The sequence below is a fragment of the Peromyscus maniculatus genome, chromosome 20 (genome assembly GCF_049852395.1).
Source record: "Peromyscus maniculatus bairdii isolate BWxNUB_F1_BW_parent chromosome 20, HU_Pman_BW_mat_3.1, whole genome shotgun sequence".
Classification (NCBI taxonomy): domain Eukaryota; kingdom Metazoa; phylum Chordata; class Mammalia; order Rodentia; family Cricetidae; genus Peromyscus; species Peromyscus maniculatus.
In genome coordinates this window covers 71,984,059-71,993,916 of record NC_134871.1, presented here as the reverse complement: position 1 = coordinate 71,993,916, position 9,858 = coordinate 71,984,059, and positions in this window count along the sequence as shown.

The window sequence follows — 9,858 nt, the reverse complement described above, 5'->3', positions numbered from 1 at the left end:
GGGCATACCCTAAACTGGAGGGACTGGAGGGCCACCCACCTGGATCCACCGGGCTTTCCCCTCCCTCCTCCTTCTCAGCTGCTGTTTACTTCCAAAATTGTTCTGATTTTTTTTCTTCTTCTTCTTGCTTTGTTCCTGGGAATCTCGCCCGGAATTTGGGAGCTGTACATCTGGCTAAAGGGACTGTGGGATAGGGAGGAGTGAAGGGGAGGACAGCGAACCCTGAAATCCAGTTAGCATGCGTGTATGTACAGGAAGAAGGAGGACCAGTAGGTACTCCTGCAGATGAGAAGATGGGAGCCTGGGGGCTAAATGTGAACCGAGAAAAAATCGTGATGGGGGGGGGGGTCGGTAAGCGCTAGGAGAGACATAATTGGCATCTGGGCAGAAGTTCCTACCATGGGCAAGAAGTAGACCCAAGAGAGGAGAGAGAGAGTAAAATGGGGAAGGGGCAGAATAAAGTCTCCAGGCCTGTGTCTGTGAAAACAAAACAATAAAACCAGAGACTCTGGTCTGCGAAGATGATACAAGAGGTTGCCAGAGCAGCAGTGAGATGATGAATCACCTTGAGTAAATTGTAGCAAACCTAGCACTGCCTGAGAGCCACTGAGCGCAAAGTTCAGGGAAAGGGGGTCCTGAACGCCTGCAGGGTATGGGTAAAAGTAGGGGATTATATTCTAGATGCTTTTAGGGACAGTCATCTGGCCGCAGACCAGGGGTCATCCTCCTCTCTGCCCTTCAAGCTAACTTGTCCCTCCATGACTCTCTCTTCCTCAAGCTTTCTCCTGTCTCTGGTCATTCCTTGGGTCTTCTGGATTTCTCAGATTGTTCTGTGTCCTCAGGGTTTGGGAAGGGGCTGGCCTGAGAACTTCAGTCCCTCTACGCTCATTTGCCTGGCCATCTCCAGTGGGTCCATCCAAAGGCAGTGCCTGCTCATCCCAAGTCATAGTTCCACCCTGGGCAGGGGTGAGCGAAGTCTCAGGGAAGAAGTGGGGCTGCTGCATTGGTCCACCCGGCCAGCACAAGCCTGAGTTATGCAACAGCAATCTCATTCTTTCCTAAAACAAGGGCTCCGGACAGTGACTAAGTTTAAATTCTGGGCCCCCAAGCAAGAATGTCAGCAAGGGCTTCCTGAGCTTTTAAGCAGATACAAAATAAAAAGAACCGCCCGTGGCTCCTCTGAGATTTTAGGACTAGCGGCATTTGGAAAGTGATGATTTCCCGTTGCCATGAGATACGGATACAGATTGAACAGGCAGGAAAAAGTGACCACTATCTTCCCTGGAGCGCCTCCTCTGTGTTCTGACCCCAGAGTGGAGAGCGTGGTTCCTGTCCAAACCTTTATCCCTATTATTTATTAACTTTTTTTCCACTGCAAATGCTTCTGGCTAGGGCCTTTCTTATGGAGTCGTGTGTGTGCTGCTTCTGAATACCACGGAAAAGCCTATGGGAAGTTGGGAAGGAGAAAGATGACTCCCTGCTGGGGTCTCCTTAGTGGGTCTTTTGAAAACGTACTCCACCTTTGTAGAGAAAACCTAGCATTCTGCTAATGTCTAACACCACTCCATCCTGGTGCTCCCCATTTCCCCTCCCTGTGGTTCTCTGCTCCTGGGGCTCTCTTGGTTCCTCTCTGCAGGACTACACAATGCAGGAATGCATTTATCCCGGCAGGAAAGTCCCCTTTCCTCATCCTTCCAATATGAGTGCCCAGACAGTCATGCTCATTCCTGCCTGGGCACAAGTCTCCTTGCAGACAGAGGTCCTTGAGTTCTGCTTTTCCTCCTTTTGGGATGCCATCTGCCTTAGCACCCAGAGAAGAGACGTGGAGCACATGATGTGGGAGTCTGCATGAGAACCTGTCCTGAGAAGCTGGTGCCAGGGCTCAGACAGATGAGCCTTGGCCTATGATGTAGGTTTGTCCATAAACTTGGTAGGGACTCCTGTCACACACCACACACTTCTAATCACCGAAGCTCGAAGCTCCACCGTCCCGTGCATCCTCAGGCACGGACTTCCTTTTGATAACATGAGGCAGAAGGAGAGGACTGCCTGCCTGGACTATTTTCAGCTTTAAGTTTGACAAGAAGGCTGCATACCTGGGCCAGGAAGACTCAGGAAGTGCAGGGAGAGAACATAGGTCTGGCTGGAGTACTACGATAACCACAGCTGACATCCAGCCTGTTTCCTGACATCTGGCCTCCCACAACCCTCAACCTGCTCTGCTGAGTGCTATCTTGGTTAAGTAACGGTCTCCCCCTCAAAAGCCTTGAGGGGTACTCCACACAGACCCCCTCACCGCAGAGCCCAGCTCTCATTTTGTCGTTCTTAACCCTGAGGGTGGAGCTCTGTAATTACACACCAATTCGGCCAGCTATCTGGGTCACCTTCTCCAGCACCCTTTGTCAGTTTCTCATCTTAGTTCTTGAGTTGAGACAAGAGGAAATGAAGGTGAGGTGTAATTGGTTTTTCAGAGGTAATTTCTTTCCCATGTCTCCAAGCTTTAGGCGCAGGAGAACTAAACCCTTCCTCTTGCCCATCTGTGTGGCCATTTTATATCTTTATACCTTTTTTTTTTTTTTTGCTTTGTTTTTTTGAGACAGGTTTCTCTCTGTAGTCTTGGCTGTCCTGGAACTCACTCTGTAGACCAGGCTGGCCTCAAACTCAGAGATCCACCTGGTTCTGCCTCCCGAGTGCTGGGATTAAAGGCGTGTGCCACATGCCCGGCTCAGGTCTTTTTTTTTTTTTTTTTAATATCACTAGTTCCCGAATAATGACACGGAGAGTTTTTATTAATTATGAAAGCTTGGCCTTACCTTAGGTTTATTCACAACTAGCTCTTAAAACTTAAATTAACTCTTACACATTCATCTACGTTTTGCCGCCTGACTCATTACCTCTCCTCAGCGCCATAAGTCTTCCTCCACATCTGGCTGGCGAATCTCGTGTCTGAGATTCTTTTCCAGAGTTCCTATCTCTCCCTGAAAGTCCTGCCTATGCTCTCCTGCTTAGCTATTGGCCATTCAGCTCTTTATTAAACCAATCAGAAGGTGCCTAAGCAGGTGAGGTTAAACAGAGACACATCTTCACACAGCATATACAAAGATTATCCCAACAAGGGCTGGAAGGGCTGGAAGGGAACACAGGCAGAAGTCCAAGGAAGACACAAAGGTAGAGGACGGGGAAACAGGGAAGAGCATATGTACATACATGTGTGTGCTTAGCATGTTCTAGGTTCCCAGGGCCTCGAGAACATCAGAGAGAGGAGAGCTGAGAATGGAGCAGAGTCAAGCAGTTTGGAGTTGGGAATAATTAGTGAACAAAAAGTAGCTTGTGGGGATATGGAACTTTCTTTTTGTGTAGTTAAATGAATAAAAGCAGATGCAATCATTTTTAAATGTAATTATTAAAATACATCTATAGAACACCTGTTTATGTGACTATAACTGGGAGATGTGGACACAATAGATTTGTGCTCCCAATGAATTTAGTGTTGACATTTGTGTGGTGATATTATGTTTCCCAAAATATTGTGCACCCTAATAAACTTATCTGGGGTCAGTGAACAGAACAGCCACTAGATGGACATAGAGGCCAGAAAATGGTGGCACACACGCCTTTAATCCTATCACTTGGGAGGCAGAGATCCATCTGGATCTCTGTGAGTTCAAGGCCACACTGGGAACAGCCAGGCATGGTGACTCACGCCTTTAATCCCAGGAAGTGATGACAGGGAGCAGAAAGGTACATAAGGCGTGAAAACCAAGAACTAGGGCCAGTTAAGCTTTTAGGCTTTTGAGCTGAGACCCATTCGGATGAGGACAGAGGCTTCCAGTCTGAGGAACCAGGATCAGCTGAGGAACTGTTGAGGTGAGGTGGCTGTGGCTTGTCCTGCTTCTCTGATCTTCCAGCGTTCATCCCAATAACCAGCCTCAGGTTTGTTTTTATAAATAAGAACTTTGAAGATTCCTGCTACACATTTGTCCATCCACTGCATACTTAAAAACCAAACGTTGACTTGATTAATATGCCGTACATATTAGTGGAGTACCAGGTGAGATTTATTACATGCACACACTGTGCTATTTGGCTAAAGAAATCTCTTCAAACATTTATCACTTCATTAGAACACAGATATTTGAAATCACTTCTTTTATCTTGTGGAGGTGTAGTATACGAGCTATACTCATCCACACAGGATAAACAGCTTAAAAACTCAGCTGGTGGCCCTGGGGATGTAGTTCAGTGAAAAATAACTCACCTAACATGTCTGAGGCCCTGTGCTTGAGCCCCAGGACTGAAAAATCATCTGTCTGGGATGCCAGAATATTCTGGGATAGAATGTAAAAAGTGACAAATTAATCTAACCGTATCATACATTTATGACATAAACACACCTCGGGGTAAGAATTGTTCTTACTGGAAACTCAGGCAGGAATGCTTTGTTTGTTTGTTTTGATTTTGTTTTTGGAGGCAAGATTCCTCTGTGTAGCCCTGGCTGTCCTGGAACTCACTTTGCAGACCATGCTGGCCTCAAACTCACAGAGATCCGCCTGCCTCTGCTTCTCTGCTTCCCAAGTGCTGGGTTTAAAGGTGTGCACCACCACCCCTGGTTTCTGGGTTAAATGTATTTACTTTGTGCGTGTGCCTGCATATGTATGAGACCATGCATGTGCCTGGTACCCTTGGAAGCCAGAGGAGGGCATCAGATCCCCTGAGCCTGGAGTTACAGATGGTTGTGAACTGCCATGTGGGTGCTGAGAATTCAATCTGGGTCCTCTAGAAGAGAAGTCAGTGCTCTTAACCACTGGGTTAGTCCTGGGTTAAGGTTTTCTTTTCTTTTCTTTTTTTTTTTTTTTTTTGAGACAGGGTTTCTCTGTGTAGCTTTGCGCCTTTCCTGGAACTTACTCTGTAGCCCAGGCTGGCCTCAAATTCACAGAGATCCGCCTGGCTCTGCCTCCGAGTACTGGGATTAAAGGCGTGCGCCACCACCGCCCAGCTTTGGGTTAACTTTTTAAAAAGTGCTTTGCATGCCTTACATATTGTTATGTTTTGAATGTGAAGTGTCTCCCACAGCCTCCTGCATACCAGGCTTTTTCTTTTGGGCCACCAACCAGCTCCCAAACCATGACATAGACTTATTAGTTTTAAGTGCTCGGCCTAGTTTAGGCATGTTTCTGGCTAGCTCTTTTAACTTAAATGAACCTGTTTCTCTTATCTATTTTGTCTTGGGGCCTTTTACCTTTCTTACTTCTGTATATCTTTTTGTTGTTGTTTTGTTTTGTTTTTCGAGACAGGGTTTCTCTGTGTAGCTTTGGAGCCTTTCCTGGAACTCACTCTGTAGCCCAGGCTGGCCTCGAACTCAGAGATCCGCCTGCCTTGGCCTCTTGAGTGCTGGGATTAAAGGCGTGCGCCGCCGCCGCCGCCGCCGCCGCCGCCGCCGCCGCCCGGTTTCTGTCTTACTTTCATTGCTTCTCTGTGTTTGCCCGGGCCCTGAGCACCTAACTCACTCACTCACTCACTCACTCACTCACTCACTCACTCACTCACTCTCTCCTCCTCCTCATCCTTCTCTCGAGCCTAGATTTTTCCTCCTATTTATTCTCTCTTCCTGCCAGCCCCGCCTATCCTTTCTCTGACTAGCTATTGGCAGTCCAGCTCTTTTATTAGACCAAACAGGTGCCTTAGGCAGGCAAGGGGAAACATATGCAACACATCTTTTCACAATTAAACAAATGCAGCAGAAACAAATGTAACACACCTTTACACCGTTACAGTAACATTCCTCAGCATAAACAAATGTAGCACATCTTTGCCTAGTTAAAGTAATATTCCACAGCACTTGTGATTCCCCAGGTGGTGCTGTTTTGGGAGGTCTAAGAACTCTTAAATCTACCTATCAGGAGTGGGTTATTGGGTAGGCACTATTCCTAAAACTGTTACCTGATTCTGGTGCGAGCCCAAGCTCTTTGCTTCCTTATCTCCAAGATGTGAGGAACACTGTCTCACACTCCCACCACCAGAGGCATTCCTGGTGCCAAGCCCTCCCTGCCAGGATGGGCTACCAAATTAAAGCTTATGATGGTTCACAATCATCTATAATTCCAGTTCCAGGCTCTTCAAGGGCATCAGGCATGCATGTGGTACACACACGTAGACAAAACATCCATACACACAAAGTAAATAAATAAAAATTTAAAGTATGTAAACAATTAGATGTATTTAGTGTGTTTGTGTGTATACATGTGCACATGTATGCTACATGTGTGAGGCAGTAAGAGAACAACTTGTGGGAGTTGGTTCTTTCCTTCCATCATGTGGGGTCCAGGACTCAAACTCAGATCAACAGGCTTGGCTGCAAGTATCTTTACCCACTGAGCCATCCTGTGGCTCCCCTTTCCCCTCTTAATGTATCTGTCACTTGTTACAGTAATTGAAAACTGTGTGACTACACAGCCTTGTACAACATGGATAAATCTCAAGATAACTGTGCTGTGAAAGAAAGCAGACACAGCCCACCAAACACAGCACTTAGTGTCTGAGTTCTCTTACATAGAATTTTAGAAAAATGCAGGTCCAGGGAGACAGCTCAGCAGGTAGAGGCGCTTGCTGCCAATCCTGGTGGCCCGTGTTCTACCCCTGGGATCCAGTGTTTGAAGGAGTGATCGACTCCTGCAAGCTGTCCTCTGACCTCCATACATGTTCCACAACGTACTTATGTGCATATGCACACACACATATAAACACATGTACAGAATGAATAGCCAGGTGGTGGCGGTGCACGCCTTTAATCCCAGCACTCGGGAGGCAGAGGCAGGTGGATCTCTGTGAGTTTGAGGCCAGCATGGGCCACAGAGTGATACAGGACAGCCAGAGATACACAGAGAAAGAAAAAAAGAAAAAAAAGAATGAATAAATACAATGATTTTTTAAGCAGATGAGTGGTATCCTGAGGAGGGGGTGGTAATGGAAGGGAAGGACTACAGAGGAGCACAAGGAGATCTTGGGGACTGACGACATGGTCGCCATCATGATTATGCCAACATTTTCTCTTAAAAAATATTCAGAGAGCTAAAAACATATAGACCAGCCCAATGATGGGATCCTCAATTTTTTAAGATTTATTTATTTTATGTGCATTGGTGCTTTGTGTGTGTGTGTGTGTGTGTGTGTGTGTGTGTGTGTGTGTGTGTGAGAGAGAGAGAGAGAGAGAGAGAGAGAGAGAGAGAGAGAGAGAGAGAGAGAGGGGTCTCCTGGAACTGGAGTTACAGACAGTTGTGAACTCCATGTGGCTGCTGGGAATTAACCAGGCGACTCTTGAGGAAGTCAGTGCTCTTAACCACTGAACCATCTCTCCAGCCTCTTTATTTTTTGACAAATTTTTATATACATATATACACTGATCAAACCCATCCCTAAATCTCCCTCTCCTTCTTCCAGGTTTACAGCTGAACCAGGAGGTGGGCCAGTTGACCTCTGTAGGTGTCTCTGTAGGGATAAAGAATTAAACAGAAGTGATGGTGCACAACCTCAAACTCAGCTCTTGGGAGACAGAGGCAGGCGGATCTCTGTGAGTTTGAGGCCAGCCTGGTCTACAAAGTGAGTTCGAGGACAGCCAGGGATCCATAGTGAGGACTTGTCTCAATTTTTTTTCTTCTGTGCTTGGAATTGAACCCAGAGTCTTGAGCTTGAACTTTGAACTTGCTAAACAAGAGCACTCTACTAGTAAGCTAACTAGTATAGTATTGCAGTATAACTGCAATAATTAGTCTTTTTTTAAAGATTTATTTATTTATTTATTTATTTATTTATTTATTTATTTATTTATTTATTATCTATTTATTTAGTATGTAGACAGTGAGTGTTCAGCCTGTAGGCCAGAAGAGGGCGCCAGATCTCATTACAGATGGTTGTGAGCCACCATGTGGTTGCTGGGAATTGAACTCAGGACCTCTGCAAGAACAGCCAGTGCTCTTAACCTCTGAGCCATCTCTCCAGCCCATTTTTTGTTTTTGTTTTTGTGTAGCTGAAGTTTTCTCCAGTCCTGCCTGGCCCACAGTCAGGACAAAGCTTTCACCTGCCAGTCCCGCAGCTGCTCAGACCCAACCAAGTAAACACAGAGACTTATATTACTTATAAACTGTATGGCTGTGGCAGGCTTCTTGCTAACTGTTCTTATATCTTAAATCAACCCATTTCTATTAATCTATAAATTGCCACGTGGCTCGTGGCTTAGTGGTACCTTACATCTTGCTTTTCATGGCAGCGTCTGGCAGCATTTCCCTGCCTCAGCCTTCCACTTCCCAGAATTCTCTTCTCTGCTTGTCTCACCTATACTTCCTGCCTGGCTACTGGCCAATCAGCATTTTATTTATAAATTGACTTTAGTCGATGAGGTGCTGGGTCTGGCGAGATGGATCAGAGGGTAAAGGGATTTGTTGCCAAACCTGAAGACCTGAGTTCAACCCCTGGACCCACCCGGTGGAAGGAAAGGACTGAGTCCTGCCAACTGTCCTCTGAGCCGTACACTTGGGCCATGTCAGCATGCATTCTCACTCACCTCCAATAAGCTAATATTTAACAAAAAAGGGTGCATTTCACCACACCCGACATGAAAAAAATAAATACAGCCGGGGTGGTGCAGCAGAGGGTACTGGGATGAGACTGTGCCTGCTGAAGTTCTTCTCTGGTGTGTAAGTCAGGGGCTTCAGGCTTTGTCTTGCCTTGCACAGCTCTTGCAAGTGGCTCCAGCTTGAGTGCAGAGGCAGGGTGACTCTGCACATACACGCCACCAGCATCACCCTGAGACCTAGATGGATAACTTATTGCTAAGTGAAAAGGCTTCGCCAGAGAGATGGCTCAGCGGTTAAGAGCACCGACTGCTCTTCCAGAGGACCAAGTTTCAATTGCCAGAGTCCACATGGTAGCTCACAACTGTAACTCTCACATATGGTGCATAGATACATATGCAGGCAAAACACTAATTTTTAAAAAGTGAAAAGGTACCACCTATTAATGTATCCAAGTATAGATTGAGAACCTATGCTCAGTAGGTGTATTAAAATCACTTAAGTATCAGCAGGCTCAAGAATTTATCAAACATAATCAGACCTAGAACGGGTGCCACACCCTCAGTGGGATCCCATAATGAGGACATCTAACACAGTGAGGACAATGATCCCCACCCTACTGACCACTGTGTGTGAGAGCGTGCGCAGCTCAAAGGACAAGAGAGAAATCCTCACTGTTTCTGGGGCTTCAGCTCACACAGCTCAGGTCCACTGTTGATGAGAACTACTTAGATTATCCAGAAAACCCAGTCCTGCATTTTGCCTGAGGCTGGGCTCAGCCCTGTGACCTGCTGCTTGGCCGTGAGGCAGGGGCTGTGGCTGCCTTCGAGGCTGCATCTCCAGCAGCTCTAGCTGGGTTTCTTCTCTGGCTGTGGGACCTGGTAACTTTGCCTTAACCTATCAGCTGTCTTGAATTATGCCGTGGCTTCTTTAACCCTTTTGTAGCCACAGTATAACCTATGTATGTCTACACGTGGTGTGACCCAAGAGTTAGTGATTAATAAAAAGAACCTGTGCTTGTTTTTTAGCCCATTATTCAGGTAAATCAGGACTAATTAGCAAATTGCGGCCAATGGAACCGACATAGCTTGTTAATTGATTGATAGTCAATAAATTCAGATGTGGAAAGACACAAATATATTCGTTCATGTTTCTGACACAGGGTACTCAAGACAGAGGGTGAGTCTCTCTGGAGAGAATCTTCAGTCTTGGGAGCAAAACATGGACGCCATCCAAGGATCCCAAATCCTCCCAAGGGCAATCCCACCCTTTACAGGAGATGCACGATAAA